We start from the raw sequence: 17,669 nt of genomic DNA on the forward strand, positions 1-17,669 counted from the left end.
CTCCCTATCCACTCACCCCCAGACCCCAGTAAAATTGTTCTTGGAGTCCTGTTCACCGGGTGTGGTCCTGGGGCTCTGGGGTAGGTGTCTGCTGCTTTCAGAAGCACAGTTGTATAATCCCATTCTCAGTTTCACGAATCCATTCTTCACTAAGAGTATATCCAGCCCTGACGTCCCGTAACTTCAAACTTGTATGTCTGAGTGCCTATTTGACATCTGCATTTGGACGTTTAACTGGTATCACAGCTTCCCTCTGGTGGCAATGTTTGGACCACAGGGAAAGCAAAGAAAGCATCTTGCAGATCTGTAGACTAGACTAGACTAGAACTCCTGATTCTCCACGCGAGTCTAAACCCCTTCCTGCAGGTTTCCCCATCTCAGTGTATGGTCCTGTCGTCCACCTGGTTGCCCAAGCCACACACCTAGCAATTATCCTAGATTCTTCTTTTTTTCTTCCTGCTACATCTAATCCATTAGCAAGAGCTACTTATCTACTTTTAAGATATCTTGACACCATCACCATCATCCTGTTTTCTCTGCTTTCCATGTTGTCCAAGCCATCCCCACCACCTGTTTCGTGCAGTAGCCATCTAACTGATCTGCTTCTCCTCTTTCTCTTAACAGTTCTCCATGCAGCCAGGGTGATGTTTTTAAAATGCACACCTGGGGGGAGGGAGGAGGGTGCAGGATGGGGAACACAGGTATACCTGTGGCGGATTCATTTCGATATTTGGCAAAACTAATACAATATTGTAAAGTTTAAAAATAAAATAAAATAAAAATAGAATGCACACCTGATTATTTTTCTTCCCTGCTAATACCCTCCAGTGAAACCCAGACTTCTTGGCCTGTACAGGTTATTTGGCTTGGCCGCTGCGAGCCTCTCCAGCTTCCCCTCTTACCCTTGTTCACTGCATTTCTATCACGTTGGCCTTTCTGTGAGTCCTTGCCAAGGAGAGGGTCAGTCTGTCTTTAGGGATTTTGCGCTTGCAGTGCTCTCTGCCTGGGATGCCTTGATCTCAGATAGTCACGTGGCCGTCTCCTTGGTGTCATTCAGGTCTCAGCTCAGGTAGGTCTTCCCTGGCTGCCAGATCTGAACTAGACATACGGGCTTCCAGCCGCTTTCTGAATATGTTACTTTTAACTTTTTCTATTATATATCCTATCTGAAGTTATCTTTTTTACACTTATACCTTTCTCCTTCTGCAACCTCTCCCCTCAAAAAAGATTGTGAATTTTGCAGAGGAGGGATTATTCTGTCTTGCTCCTTACTGTGTCCCTGGTGCCTGAACAGTCCCTGGAAACAGTAGGTCTTTAATGTATGTTCGTAGAATAAGCGATCACTTTTCCCATTACACATAGGGCCAATATAAGAATAGGACTGGTGGTGAGCTGAGAGTAGATGGCAGTGCTGAAGTAGAAAATGAAAGGAGTCAAAAGCTTCTGGTGCCTATGTGTTCATCAGATTTAGTCATACTGATTCAAAACTGGGAACAACTTGAATGTCCATCGACAAACGAATGGATAAACAATTTGTGGTCCATACGGTGCAGTATTACTTGGCCTTAAAAAGGAATGAAGGGACTTCCCTGGTGGCCCAGCGGTTTAGAGTCTGTACTTTGTAATGCAGAGGGTACAGGTTCAGACCCTGGTTGGAGAACTCAGCTCGCACATGCTGTGTGGCACAGCCAGAAAAGGGAAAAAGGGAACATCACTTCCTTCAGGAATCAACTGATGGAATGACTCAGATACAAGAAAAGAAAGAGCCTGTATACTGCATAAAGAATGTGATATCAAAGATACCTGCAGAGTATATTCAAGTAGCGTGGTCTCAATAAAGCATGATAAGCACCTTAAAAAAAAGGACTGAAGTACTGCTCCACGGTGCAGCATGGATGAGCCTCAGCGTCTTAACCGCTGGACCACCAGGGAAGTCCTAGCAAAGCACCTTTTAAGTTGCAGTGCCGTTGTTTATTTTCAGGTATGCTGTTGGAACTTGCCATCAAGGCTAGTCAGGTTTCAGTATCAGGGGACAAGTACTTGCAGTGGAAGTACGGCTGTTTTACAGAACAACCAGAAAAGAAAATGCAGCTCGTCTGACTTGACAGGAAGATGTAAGAAGTGTACGTTTTAAACTCTCAGTTCTTTTAGAGACGATGACTTGTGTACTTTGATCATAGTGTAGGCTTACCGCTTCAGAAATCTTGTTCTTAATGTTCATGATTCATCTTGTTTCTGTCAATACAGTAGCTGAACTAAAAACTGTTTTGAGGTGTGGCAGACAGAAGACTGTCCAATGATCACACTCTTGCTCTGACATTAATAGGTTTTCATCTTTGTTTTTCTTCCCTTTGATTCATTGAATCATCTAGCCCTTTTTCCATACTAAGATTTTTTAAAAATACACAATAGCATGTGAATGACGTGAAAATTTTCCCCAAACTCCCTCGCTTCTCTTCCTGTCCCTTGACAAACTGTCCTGAGTATTTAAGTACAGTATTTGTACAGACTCATTTAAATGTTTTACATAAGCAGAATCACGGTGAGTTGTTTAGCTTGTCCTTTTCCTGTGACAAAGGTGTCCTGGAGATTTTTCTGTTTCTGTACTTGGAGGTCTTTCTCATTCTTTTTCATGGCTCTGTAGTATTCCACGAAATTGACAAAACCGTTTATTTAACTAATCCCAGTAAATGAATATTTAGTTTATTTCCAGTTTTCACTTTAACAATCAGTGAAATTAGATGAATGTAAATAATTTGTGTTTTTAGGGTTTTTCACTTCTTTTTTTATTCAGTTATGTAATTACCTCTACAGCATATTCTAAAAAAGCTTACTGGTACCTCACTGATGTTGTAAAGTTGGAATGACACTGAAGACCTTTGCTTTGAAAGAAAAGGTTGAAAATGAATTTTCTGTGCTCGTGGGCTTTATTCATCACTGTTTTCAGGGCTTTCTCTTGAAGTGTGATTATAAAGCAAGAGCACTATGAGTGGTTACAAAACTGTATTACAGTTTTTACTGGGCCAGTTCAAAAGAAGAGTTTATCTCTAAGGATCAGAGCCAGAACAATACAAGAGGTCAGCAGTGGTTAGAATGGTTGGTCTAGGTTAGTATTTTCTCACTGAGCTGGAGTCCAGCCTATGTGAAAAATGTCTCTCTCACTCTCTTTTTCAACTTGGAATCCTCTTAATACACGTCATTACCATGGAACTTTCTGTCGTCGATGACCAGCTGTTGCTGGTTTCCTGGTACTTGAAATATCATTAATAAAAACAACCCCCTCAAAAAAAAAAAAAACCACATACCAAAAACAAACCCACAAAAAAACCCTATTTCTTCCTGTTTCCTTTCTCTGAACATAGGAAGATGCACATACCTGGATAATTCTGATGTTTAAGGAGATTTAGAAGGTTATATTTTAAGCAGACGGGTTTGAGTGTCTCAGAACCCTCCTGATACAAGCGTATTTCCTCCACTCTGTTTTGGGGCCAGCTGGGGGCGGGGAGCGGGCTGATGTTTGCCTGGCCACCCAAGAAGAGCCCGGACTGCCTTCCTGTGAGGTGCTGACTGCCCTGCGGTTGTGAAACATCCAAGGACACGGTTTCTGTCCTATTACCTGACCTTGTCAACCTCCTCTTCCCACCCCACCTTTCTTTTTCGGGTTTCTGGTTGGCTTTTCTAATTCATTAGCACACTGCAGAGCGAAGGTGTTGCAGTTGGTGGAAGTTATTGCATTTCTCTGAAGCTTGGAGCTGTCTGGGCTCTGAGCTTCCTTTCTTTTAGGACTTTGAGAGACAGACCATGTAGGTAGCCTGTCACGGCTGAGGGTTTACATTCCTGTTAACCTTGTAATTTACAGTGAATAAGATGAATTAGCAACAAAACATTTCCTCTCTTTAAGAGTTGCCTTGGCAAGAAGTTGGAAATCTAGAACCTTGTTGCAAAGGAGTGTGGCTGTTGTGAATGAGTTGTCTCTTATCGTCACTGTGCAGTTAGGTGTTAATACACTTCAGCCGGAAAGTGACTGAAGGCCAGGCAGCAGAAGCTTCAGAGGACGAGGTTAGAGTGTAGGCAGAGTGGGTCAGCAGGAGACCTGACCCCTGGATTTTGTTCACTGACTAACGTGGGAGCCTTTGACTTCTCCACCGCACATCCTTTCTTTGCCCTCAGCTATTAAGTTTATTGTAGATGCATGAGGTTGCATGTATAAAAGGTTTCCAGTGCTGCTAAGAAGGTATGAGTAAATATGAAGTGTTGTGTGTGCTAGGGCTTCCCTGGTGGCTCAGCAGGAAGGAACCTGCCTGCCAAGCAGGAGACTCAGGTTCGATCCCTGGGTTGGGAAGATGCCCTGGAGAAGGAAATAGCAATCCACTCCAGTATTCTTGCCTGGGAAATCCCATGGCCAGAGGAGCCTGCTGGGCTGCAGTCCTTGGGTCCAAAAGAATTGGACGCGACTGAGCACGTGTGGACACACGACATTGCATGTTTTCTTGCTTAAGGATGACAGATCCTAGAACTGCCTCCGATTCCTCTTAGAATATAGCTCCTAGGAGACGAGGTTTGTTTACAAATTTGACATATTTCTCTTGGGCCTCTGTTATATCCCAGCCATTTTGTACGTTTTGAAAATAAAGTGGTTAACAAAGTAGGTTAACTCCCCTGCCCTCATGGAAACAAGGCTGTAGCTGGGAAGACATCTACCAGATGAGAGAACACAAGTCAGATACGTGCCGTGTGTTAGGTAGTGACAAACGCCAGCAGAAAAAATGAAGCAGGGAAAGGAGACAGGAAGTGTCAGGGAGAGGTCGTGTGGGCTAATTACGATAACCCGCTTCCTTTTCAAACTATGCAGACGGTTTTATGTATTCAAAACCATTGTTCTGAGAAAGGAGCTGCTGGCTTCTCTGGGCTGCCAGAGGAACCCACAGCACAGAGAAAGTTAATGACCCAGCACAAGGCCATCCGTCCAACTATGCGTGATTGAAGCTGTTTATCTCTCTTTTATGCTTTTTGTGATAATCACGCGGTAGACTTTCCCGTGTTAATGTTCATATTGCATCTGGTAATTGTGGCTTCTCAGGTTTTCTTTAAACCATCTGAAGCCATCATTCGTCTTGGGGGCTAGTGTTCCAGGGACAGTAATTTTTTCATCTGTGTTCTTCAGACCCCCAGGGCACCCCAAGCCTTTCTGGAGACTTAGCGGTCATTTTAAATTGATGCTTGGACCTTTTTCATCCAGATTCGTCTAAACAAGTTAGTCAGATGCCTGGCTTGAGGGGAGGCATGAATATAAAGAATAGATGGAGGGGCTGGTGTATATTTATGGGCCATAAACAACAGAGATTGTTAACAGATGCGAAAAGTAGGTAAGTTGCTGACTTAACTCCTTAGGTGTGTGTCATGGACGCGCTGGCAAGACCTTGTGCTGGTGTCTGTGTTTATATGAAAATAAGAATTTCTGAGCTTATTCATCTTTTATTTTCCTTCTCACCCTTCCCTCTAGGTTTTTTTTTTTTTTTTTTTTTTTTTTTGAGCATCTGTGTTGGCTGGTTTAGTCCCTAAGTTGTGCCCCCCTCTTGGGACCCTGTAGACTATAGCCTGCCAGGCTCCTCTGTCCATGGGGTCGGCTAGGAATATAGATGTAAAAAGAGACAGAAACATGCACAGATGATTGACTGGATGTATTATGGTAAGTGTTAGGATAGAGAGAGGCCCAAGTTCAGTGAGAACTGAAAACTGGGACACTTCCCCCAAGTGGGAGTGGAGGAGGGTCCATGAAGGCCTCCCGAATCAGTGGCTCCAGCACTGAGTCAAGAAAAAGGCTGCAGGACTCCCCTGATGGTCACAGTGGTTGAGAATCCGCCTGCCCGCGCAGGGGACATGGCTTCGATCCCTGGTCCTGGAGGATTCCACATGCTGCGGAGCAGCTGAGCGTGGGCGCCACGACTACTGAAGTTACCCACGCTTAGAGCCCGTGCTCCACAAGAGAAGCCCCCGAAGTGAGACGCCCTCGCACTGCCATCAGAGCAGCCCCCACTCGCCGCAACTAGAGAGAGCCCGTGCATCAGTGAAGACCCAGCACAGCCAAAAATAACTAACTAAATAATTTTACAAAAAAAGAGAGTGAAAGGCTGTAGCCTTGCTCTGTGGCTCACTACTTTTCCTTTGATCTCTTCTGACTTTCTCTACGTTGGTTTAATGCAGGTTCAGCTGATGCCCTCTGGTCCACTACCTGTTCTTCTATAGCCCAAAGCTGTTGTTTTTTAAGTAGCTGGAAAAAAATCAGAAGAACAATAATATTTCATGGCATGTGAAAATGATATGAAATTCAAATCTTTGAGTCTACATATAAAACTTTATTGGAACATCGCCAGGCTCATTTGTTTATTGTCTGTGTCTGCTTTTTTTTTTTTTTCACTAACGTCCTTTAATGCCCTGCTGAAAGGCAGGAGGCGGCAGAGATGATGGTGGTGAAATGGAACGCATGTAAGCCTGTTATCTTCTGCTCGCTGATTGCAAGTAATGCACAGGAAGTGTTTGAGGCGCCTCTTGTCCTGTCTCCCACCAAAACGTGATGCACCCACAGCTCTGTGCATAGCGACAGGCATTTACATGTGTCATTCTTGTTTTGTCTAGTTTGAATTTAGTTATGGGGACATTTTTTAGTAGTCTCAGAAAGAGAGTATCTGGTATGAGTCAAAATGATTATAGACTGTGCTCACCTCAGGGTAGGAGATCTGGGCCAGAGGACCTCAGGACAGTCCTTTACTGTCCCTGCAGGTCTCTTTCAGTGATAGGGTTGGTTGGTGAGTAAACCAGATAACCTGCCTTTCAGCCCAGAAAAGACGATGCTGCTTGGTGGAAGGAGCATGAACGCCAGCACCAGACAGACCTATGTGTGCATCCTGGCTCTGTTACTTCCTTCCCAGGTGACCCTGAGCAGTTGATCTAAACTCTCTGTGCCTTAGTCAGCTCATCGGAAATTGTGATCATAAGAATGACATGAGGGACTTCCTTGGTGGCCCAGTGGCTGACGCTGTGGTCCCAGCACCGGGGGCCCAGGTTCCATCCCTGGTCAGGGAACTAGATCCCACATGCCACAGCTAAGGATCCCGCATGCTGCAACTAAAGAAGAGATCCCGTATGCCACAGCTAAGACCCAGCACAGCCAAATAAGTAAATAAATGTTGAAACAACAACAAAAAAAGGAAGGAAGTGATCGCTTGTTCTAAAAACTCCTGGCACTAATAAATGTTTAATCTGGTGTAACCATGATAATTATTTTCAGTCTGTGAATTCTTACTATATATTATGAAACATTTTAAAACAGCAGCGATGTCCCAGCAGTTTGTGGTAATGATTTATTAATAGCCCGTCAACTGTGACTTAGTATGTTTGCATTTTTGCTGATAACGGGCTTCCAAAACACGTGAGTTCTTTGAACCAAGACTTTACCTAACTGGGAAAAATTTCTGCTCATGTTTTAACTGGAATTGGCACGTAGAGTGTTATGTCTTGCCTTGTGAACACATTCAGTGATTATTTCAATTTACTATGCAAATGACAGTAGGGAAAAGATATTTTGTATGTTGTATCCCCTTTCCTCTGCCTTAGCCACTGTCTTTCCTTTCCACCCATTCTCAATAACTGAATTGTTTAATTAGTAATTTTAATTCTCCCTAGGAAGGTTAGTTTTATTTTTGATGTTTGTTTTTTGTTGTTTATTTATCTAGCTGCACGGGGTCTTAGTTGCGGGGCATGAGATCTTTAGTGATGGCATGTGGGATCTGATTCTCCAACCAGGGATGGAACCTGGGCCCTGCATGGCAAGCATGGAGTCCCAACCGCTGGACCACCAGGGAAGTCCCCAGGAAGGTGAGTTTTGATGAGGAGACTTAGACTGAGGCAGTCTTGGATTTGCTTTGCATAATTTTTGATGATTTTAGAGGTAACAAATTTTGAGGCAGAGTTGGAATGTCAGTTGTCAGGATACTGCATTTTCTGTCTTTGAATAATTCTCATTTAATCATCATCTTAAAAAGTCTAGTGAATACTAGTTACTTAGTACTTAATACTTAATTAGTATTTTGAATCCTTTATTTTAACCAATCTCAATGTATGAGATGTTTGTGTTTATGATTTGCTTAATGACAAAGATACGGGATTTCTTAAATAGCCAGCTTTCCTAGTTGGATCATGATAATTATTTGAATTACCTACAACTATGTAAGATCATATCAGTGCATAGTAAGCTAGATAAAGATTAGATTGTGGCTAAGAGCACGGGCTTTGGGGTCCTCTAACACAACTGCAAGTCAGAGCCTGGCTTTGCCATTTGCTAGCGTGTGTGATCTTCCCTCCTGGTGGGCATATTGATCCTAAGGGCAGTTGGAAGATGAAATGACATTATAAATCTGAGATGCTTGGTGTGCGTCCTTATATCCATTGTTACTGGATTATTTTAGGGACCAACACAGCGGATTGCTATCTCTGGATGTAGAACTGAATCTTCCTGTCTTTCAGGCTTCCTTCAATCATTGTCTGATCTCAGACTCCAGACATAGTGAGCTTGTGGGGCAGTTCCCCTAAAATTCCATGGCCTCGTCCTTCTCTAAACGTAGATCTTATGCTCGAGCTGCTTAGAACACCCTTCTTCTGTATTCCTTTTCTCCTAATTTCCTTATCTTTCAGAGCTTGGTTTCCGGCATTCTCTTCCATGAACCCTCCCCCTGCCCCAACTCTCTTGGGCTTCTGCCGGGCCCCGTGCGCACATCTCTCTGCCTCTCACATTGAGTTGTAAAGAACTGTTCATCTGCAGTCTCTCTGTCAGACTGTGAGCCTTTTAAGGACAAGGCATTTTGCTCAGCTTTTTAAAAAAGATTTGTTTATTTGGCTGAGCCAGGCCTTAGCTGCGGCATGCTGGGTCTTCACTGTGCTATGCGGGGTCTAGTTCCCTGACCAGGGATCGAACCCAGGCCCTCAGCATTGGGAGCGCAGAGTCTTAACTACTGGATCACCAGGAAAGTCCCTCTGCTCAGCTTTGGCAATGCTGTGTGGCAGTGCACAGGACCGACCTGTCCTCAGGGCATGTACATCCTGTACATTTGAGGAAGACAAATATTTAAATAATCATGAGGGTACACAGGGCTTCAGTAGAGCATTGCATGCAGTGGAGTGTAACGGGAGCTTTGAACCTTGTCCAGACACATCAAAGACACCTTTTTCTAAGGAAGTGATGTTGCTTCAAGTTGGAACCTGAAAGATACTTAGGAGTTAGGGAGGGGCAAACAAGGGAGTTCCAGGTGGAGAAAACTGCGTGTTGCGGGGTCACTTTGGGCCAGTTACTTAACTTCTCTGCACTTTAGTTTTCTTATTTATAAAATGGAAATAGTGTGACTACCTCAGAGGATTGTCATCCATATAAATACTGTGTTTAAAGTTGTCTTCTAATGAGTATTTCTGAAATGAAGCACAGTCAGTTCCTACAGGGCAGTTTCCTGGTCCAAGTTTGTGTATTGAATTGCTAAACATGTGGATTCACTTACTGTATTTTTCCTGGTAACCTTGCTCTTGACCTGTCCCAAAGCCTCTCTCTTGTTTTAATGACAAGGACAGAGGGTATTTTGTTTTGCTTTCTTGTGTGTTTGTGTTAATTACAGAGATCCAGTTCTGCCTTTCATTGCTGCACACAGCTCATGCTGTGGCAAACCTTTTAGGTCAATAAGTGTTATCGGGTGGAATGCTTTCACCTTCAAGGAAAACAAAAGCCAACTCAGTGACTTAAACACCCAGGCACTGTTTCAGATAACAGAGTCTAGAGGCAGGGTAACTCCAAAGTGAGTTGATTCAGCAGCTGGGGACCCATGTTCATTTTTCTTCCTGCCCTGCCATCCCAGAACACTGGCTTGTCCTGGCTGCTTCCTCTGGTCTCAGGAATGTCGCCACTCCAGTTGTCACAGATGTGTTATTGACCAAGGTTCCTGGCCTTCCCCAGTCAATAGAAATTGATCAGAGGCTAGACAAGAAATTCAGGCAAGGTTTTGCTTTGTTGGGGCCCCTGCTGCAGCACGAGGGCATGAGAACAAGTGACAGGTTCCAGTGCTTGTTACTCCCCGAGGGGGACGAGTTTGTTCCTTTTTTGGGGTGAGGGTAGGGATGTGTCCAGGGGTCTGGCCAGAAGGGCGGCTTACGTGTTTGGCCCAGCCCTTAGGTGGTGCTCTATGCAGAGGGCATAGTACCCTGCTTTTGCTCCTGGTGCTTCAGAAGCGACTGATGCTGTAGGTGAAGCTCCAGTACTTTTGGCCACCCAGTGCGAAGAGCCAACCCATTGGAAAAGACCCTGATGGTAGGAAAGATTGAAGGCAAAGAAGAAGGGGGCAGGAGAGGATGAGATGGTTAGATAGCATCACCAACTCAGTGGACATGAGTTTGAGCAAACTCTGGGAGATAGTGAAGGACAGGGGAGCCTGGTGTGCTGCAGTCCATGGGGTCGCAAAGAGTCAGACACGACCGAGCAACTGAACAACAACTTCAGAAGTGGCAGTTGGGTTCTTTGGTCTCTGTATCTTGTCCAGAATTTGCCCCAACTGGGCATGCACATGCTAATTTTTCGTCCCATACAGTTTCTTTATATTTTGTTGCTGGAGGAGAGGTGTGTCCGGGTGCTGGCACTGCAGCGAAAGGGTCCCAGGTCCCACCCTGTCTCAGATAGACCCCAGAAGTCCAGCTGAGGAAGAAGCACTGTGTTTTTCCTGGTGTCCCTCTTTATCATTGGAGTTTCGGGGAGTAAACTTTTGGCTGTGGGGATGGGGAGTAAAGCTGCTGAAAGACAGGAAATCAAAACCTAGGCAGGTTGATTTGCCAGCTTCACCCAGCCGGCCCGTTCGAGACAAGTGGCCATGGCCTGCCTGGGGAAAGCACCAGACCAGGAGGGAGAGTTCCTTGTTTGGGCTTGACTTTGCCCTTGACTGCTAGTAATCAGGGTGTTTCCTTCTCCTGAAACACATCAGTTAGTCACTGACAAGGCTCCCAGCAGTACACTTTAGCTGGAAACACACTCGCGACCAACCGACAGGTAATCCCTGACCAAGTAAATCCCAGTGGAACCAGAAAACTGGGTCTCGCTTTCCTTAATTGGAGCCTGACTTCGAATCAGATATTGAACTGAGAAGAAAAGCATTCGCCATTAGAAAAAGAAATTTAAATTACTGGTCTGTCCATATTTAGAATTTCTTACAATCGTTTCCACTGTATGTAACACTGAAATCCTTTGTGGTTGTCTGCCGCCAGAATGAATCTTTGACCCGGCAACTTTAAATGTGTGTGACACCTTTGGGAATTTTGAGAATTCTTAATTTAATCTGCTCTGGTCCAGAGGTGGGGGCCGGGATGAGGGAGCGCGCGATCCTTTTGTGTTGAAGGTTACGCTGTCTGTCAGCAGAGGCCTGTGCTGCTGCAGCTTGGGTTAGGAGACAGCAGGTACTGGCACAAGAAGCATCATACTCGAACCTTTGTTTCTGGAGGCAGTAAAGAGCCAGCCAGGCCCGGAGGCGAGTAGGAGGTGACGGGCAGCACAAGGCCCTGGAGCTACTGGTGTCGCGTCGTGCTGCTGGTGGCCGAGGGCTTTCTCAGAGTGGGGAGAGAGAGACCCCGGTCCTCCTGCCAGGGACCCCGACTTCCTCTGCAGGGCTCCCTGAAGGCAGGCCTCGCCACTGTACTGTGGGGAGGCTGGAGTGTATAACTGCTTGCCTCTCCCCCAGCCCAAATTTCGTGGGTTCTTTCTTTATCATTTTTTAAATTAATTAGCTAATTAATTAGTTTTACTTATTTTTTGTTGCACCGGGTCTTCGTTGCTGCGAGGGCTTTCTCTCATTGTGATGGACAGGCTTCTCACTGCGGTGGCTTCTCTTGTTGCAGAGCACAGGCTCTAGGCACACAGGCTTCAGTAGTTGAGGCTCATGGGCTCTAGAGATTGGGCTCAGTAGTTGCAGGTCAGGGGCTTGGTTGCTCCGTGGCACGTAGGATCTTCCTGGACCAGGGATGGAACCCACGTCCCCTGCATTGGCAGGCGGATTCTTATCCACTGGATCACCAGGGAAGTCTTCATGGGTAATGTTAATTGCCTAATTAATGAACTGATTCATATTCTCTTTTGTGATAACTTAGTTCATGTCAGGTGGTGCTAGTGGTAAAGAATCTCCCTGCCAGTGCAGGAGGTGCAGGAGATGCAAGAGATGTGGGTTTGATCCCTGGGTCGAGAGGATCTTCTGGAGAAGAAAATGGCAATCCATTTCAGTATTCTTGCCTGTAAAATCCCACGGACAGAGGAGCCTGACAGGCTACTGTCTATGGGGTCACAGAGAGTCAGACACCACACACACACACACACACACACACACACACACGAGGAGCCTGACAGGCTACTGTCTATGGGGTCACAGAGAGTCAGACACCACACACACACACACACACACACACACACACACGAGGAGCCTGACAGGCTACTGTCTATGGGGTCACAGAGAGTCAGACACCACACACACACACACACACACACACACACACACGAGGAGCCTGACAGGCTACTGTCTATGGGGTCACAGAGAGTCAGACACCACACACACACACACACACACACACACACACACACACACACACACACGAGGAGCCTGACAGGCTACTGTCTATGGGGTCACAGAGAGTCAGACACCACACACACACACACACACACACACACACACACACACACACACACACACACACACACACACACACACACACACACACACACACACACACACACACACACACACACACACACACACACACACACACACACACACACACACACACACACACACACATCTTGTCAAGCAGGGACTTGTCCTGACGAAGAGAGCAGGAAGGTCACTGTACCGGGCCCTCTGGTTCCTTGTCTAGACAGCGTCCACGGCTGTCCTTCCCTCACAGACTCGGATTGTTCAGAGTCATGCATCTCCCTGGAGGGAAGGAGGAGGCATTAAAGCAGAAACACACACAACTCAGCAGGTTTCTCTGAACGACCAGTGATCACTGAGTTCTTGCTGGACCCTCCCACTGATTCACTCTTTACATTTCTTCTCTGTGCCTCTGTTTTCTGGTTGGTAAATTGTGGATGTTGCTGACTCTGTGAAGTGCTAATGAAAGAGGCTGGACCTCACCAGGGGTAGAGAAGGGCCTTTGCTTGGAGAAGTGCGCGGCGGTCACCCTCGCCTGGGGGCTGCCTGTGTGCAGAGCTGTCTGTGTTGGGATGGAGGAGGGGCCCAAGACTGCCCCCCCCCACCCCGCCCCCGGCCTCGGGGAGCTGAGACATGCGCAGAAGGTGGGCACGGCAGTGTGCGCCCGGTGTATGGCTTCAAGTGATTCATGGATACACTGGGTGGGACCGTCTTCAGTGTTGGAGATGGTGACTCAAAGCCTACTTTTCCTTCCTTAGGGACGCCACAGCCCAGAATCAGTCTGTTAAATGGGGGTTGACGTCCTATACTTTGTTACACTTTTCTAGATGAAATGAATCTTATAAACGGTCATAAATGCTTTTTTTTTTCAGCTGGTGGAGGTAAAGATTATGTTTTTCAAAAAGTGAGACAAAGAGCACCTGGAACATGATACGTCTCCTCACAGAGGCCTGTGATACCACCTGTAATGTTGCCCTGCTGGCTCTTAACCAGAACTTGTTTAAACCTCTAGATCTTACTGCAGTTTTATAGGGACTACACGGGACAGAAACGTGGGCAATTGTTTTTAGGGCTATAGTCAGCAAATTCCAAACTGCAGGTGTTTTATAGGACAAACCCGTTTCTTCAACAAATAAACGGTAATGAGGGGAAGAAAGGATGGAGGGGACACCTGTAGATAAACAGAGACTTAAGTGATTGAACCAATAATGATTATGGTGCTGATTCTGCCAAGCATAATGAAGGAAAACATGTGAGACAATCTGGAAAATGCGGGTACAGATTAATTTATGCTGTTAAGAAGTTATTGTTAATTGTTTTCAGTGTGGAAATGATATTATGGATACATTTTAAATGAATATCCTTTAGAGATAAGTACTGAAGGCAAAAGGAGAAGGGCGCAGCAGAGGACAAGATGGTTGGACAGCTTCACCGAGTCAACGGACGTGAATTTGAGCAAACTCAGGGAGACAGTAGAGGACAGAGGAGCTTGGCGTGTTGCAGTCCAGGGGGTCACAAAAAGTCAGACATGACTTAGTGACTGAACAGTCACAATTGAAGTATTTACATATGCAGAGAAATAAAGTCTGGGCTTTGCTTCAAAATAATCCACTAAGAGCTGTGGGCAGGAGTAGAGATGAGACAGGACTGGTCATGCATTAAAAACTGTTGAAGCTGAGTGTTGGGTAAATCACGTTTATGAGACTATTCTACTCTCTGTGTGTTTAAAATTTTCTAAGTAAACCTTTTTAATATTACTCCTCAAACTGTTCGTTTTAAATGGAAGCATTTTGGGAATTCCTTCGCCATCCAGTGGTTAGTGCTCGGAGCTTTCCCTGCCTTCGACTGGGTGCGGTCCGTGGTTGGGGAGCTAAGATCCCCCAAGCCACGTGGTGCAGCCAAAAAAAAGAAATAAAATGGATTTATTTTATTGTATGTAAATATAAGATATATGTATGTAAATTATACCATAATCAAGTTTATTTAAAAATTAATTTAAAATGAGTAAGAAGAGTTTTCACATTTTGCTCACATAGTGTCAAACGGTAATTTCAGAGGTTGATACTACCTGACCCCCCGAGAGTGGGAATGATCTGACTTGTGCTGCATCGCCCATCCCCCACACACACACACTTAAAATGAACTTTTATCATTTGCATTTCTGGTGTTGCTCTAGCATCTCTTTGACTTGAATTCTGTGATAGGTTTGTTCACGTGTCTGCCATCCAAATGGACATTCCTTTTGATGCTAGAATAAGTGATGCCGGGAAGGACGTGTAGCCATCGCCAGTGATAATCATTGAGCATTCATTTAGCTACATTATCACAGTCAGGGAAGCTCAGTTGAGTTCTAATATTTATTTATTTTTCATGCAGTCTACCAAGCAGCAAACCGGTAAGCCAGTCCGAGTTGAGTGTATTCTTCGCTCCAGGCACTGTGCTGAGTCCTGGGTTTACAGGGATGAATGTGATCGGACTCCCGGGGTGGGAAGATGCTCATGGATGCATGTAATTTCAGCAGTGTGACGAGCGCCGTGGTGATAAAGGTGGGTGCAGGACACCGCGGGGGCTCCATTTACATTGTGCCCTGGTGCCCTGCCCGCCTCCCTCCCTCTCAGCTCCCTTCCTCGCCTGTTAAGTCTGATGAGTCAACCGGCAAAATGTCAGGCAGATTGGGAAAGGCAGCTGGAACAGAAGGAACATCGCTTTTGCCCTGTGGAACTTGTTACTTTTTTCTTTTAGATCTCAAATGCGGAGCTAAATTTATCATACTACATTGTGTTGACATTGTAGGATCCCTCTGGGGTTATTATTGTCATGGTTGTCATTTACCGTCATCTCCTGGTCCGGTCCCCTATTCCTGTTAATTTCTTCCCTGATGCCTTTAATATTTACCCTTGAATATGTTTGTATCCTTGTATGATGTTTTTTGTAAATTTATCTTAAATAATACTGTATCACATTTCTCATTTTGACCCTCTTTTCACTTAAAACTATGTTTTTAAGTTTTCTCCATGTTGTTGGATTTGTATTGCATTTGGCTCCTTTACTGTATTTTATCACTAGCATCTACCTTGTTTTATTTCTCTGTTTCCCCCTAGAGATGGATGCTTAGCTTGTTTTCCAGCTTCCTACACTACAAACAGTGCTCTGATGAAAGACCTCATGTGTGTCTTAGGAGCTTGAACAAGAGTTTCTCCAGCTAAATACCAACAAGCCTGTTAGTTCCCTGAGTTCACTCACACTTAACTTCAGGAAGCATGAAGTTAAACGGCTAAGCATGGCCGCTCCCTTTCTACTCCCACCACAAAGTGCAACACTCAAGATCTGATTGTCAGACTTTTGTCAGTTGATGGATGTAGCATGTTATTTTGTTTGGTTTTGTTTTTTTAAGTTATTTGTGTATTTGGCTGCACAGGGGTCTTGGTTGCAGTACATAGGATCTAGTTCCCTGAACAGGGATTGAGCCTCTTGTACTGGGAGCGCAAGTCTTAGCCATCAGACCACCAGGGGTGTCCCCTGTTATTTTAATTCTTGTTCCTCTGATTGTTAAGTGAGGATGAGGATCTCTGTGCATACTACAGGGATATATAAAGGGATTTCCCTTTTATGAATGACCTGGTCATATCCTTTTCCCATGTTTCCAGTGAAGTTCCTCATAGGTTCCAGGTTTTAACCCTTTAAGTGAAAGTGTTAGTTGCTCAGTCGTGTCTGACTCTCTGAGACCCCAGGGACTGTAGCCTGCTGGCTCCTCTGTCCATGGGATTCTCCAGGCAAGAATACTGGAATGGGTTGCCATTCCCTCCTCCAGGAGATCTTCCCAACCCAAGGATCAAACCCAGGTCTCCTGCATTGCAGGCAGATTCTTTACTGTCTGAGCCACCAGGGAAGCCCAAGAATACTGAAGTGGGTAACCTATCCCTTCTCCAGGGGATTTTCCTGACCCAGGAATTGAACCAGGGTCTCCTGCATTGCAGCGGATTTTTTACCATGAGCTACCAGGGCAGCCCCTATGAATGACCTGATCATATCCTTTTCCCATTTTTCCAGTCAAGTTCCTCATAGGTTCTAGGTTTTAATCCTGAAAGTACTTGGTCCTGTCTGACTCTTTGTGACCCCAGGGACTATAACCTGCCAGGCTCCTCTGTCCGTGGAATTCTCCATGCGAGAATACTGGAGTGCGTAGCCATTCCCTTCTCCAGGGAATCTTCTTGACCCAGGGATCGAATGGGTCTCCCACATTGCAGGCAAATTCTTTACTGTCTGAGCCATCTTGAGTTAGTTATTAACGATGCAGCTGTCATCTCCTGGCCTGACCCATCTGTAAACTTTGTTCATAGTGTCCTTTATTCAGCAGAAATCCTATATTTCTGATACCTTAAGAAACCCTTTCCTATCCTCAGGTCACTAAGAAACTACCCTGTATTTTCTTCTAATTAGAAGAAACACATTAGGTCTATATGTGTCTTGTAAATTTGCATCTTCAGTTTGGTTGTTTCATCTCTGAATTTGTGTACCCACTGCCTCCCTCGTAGCTCCATCTGAATGTCTTACAGATATCTCAAGCTTTTTGCTCTTTCATACTGTTCATGGGGTTCTCAAGACAAGAATACTGAAGTGGTTTGCCATTCCTTTCTCCATTGAGAGTTGGACCATAAAGAAGGCTGAGTGCCAGAGAATTGATGCTTTCAAACTGTGGTGCTGGAGAAGACTCTTGAGAGTCCCTTGGACAGTAAGCAGTTCAAACCAGTCAATCCTAAAGGAAATCAACCCCCAATATTCATTGGAAGGAACGATGGTGAAGCTCCTATACTTTGGCCACCTGATGCGAAGAGTGGACTCATTGAAAAGACCCTAATTTTGGGAAGGATTGAGGGCTGGAGGAGAAGGAGGCAACAGAGGATGAGATAATTGGATGGCGTCACCGACTCAATGGACATTAGTTTGAACAAA

General features: G+C 45.2%; 1 protein-coding gene across 2 annotated transcripts in view; it reads left to right on the forward strand.

Annotated features, from left to right (window-relative positions):
* The window catches only part of PACS1 (phosphofurin acidic cluster sorting protein 1), a 150,223-nt gene that overhangs the window by 39,753 nt on the left and 92,801 nt on the right, over nt 1-17,669 (forward strand). The window contains exon 1 of one of the 2 annotated variants that reach the window (XM_070783163.1): nt 7,747-7,875. The exons of the other annotated variant lie outside the window; for it this stretch is intronic. The gene's annotated coding sequence lies outside the window, so the exon portion shown is untranslated. Of the gene's footprint in view, nt 1-7,746; nt 7,876-17,669 lie in introns of those variants that run through there. 2 annotated transcript variants of the gene reach the window in all.

This window comes from Bos indicus, chromosome 29 (genome assembly GCF_029378745.1).
Source record: "Bos indicus isolate NIAB-ARS_2022 breed Sahiwal x Tharparkar chromosome 29, NIAB-ARS_B.indTharparkar_mat_pri_1.0, whole genome shotgun sequence".
NCBI lineage: Eukaryota > Metazoa > Chordata > Mammalia > Artiodactyla > Bovidae > Bos > Bos indicus.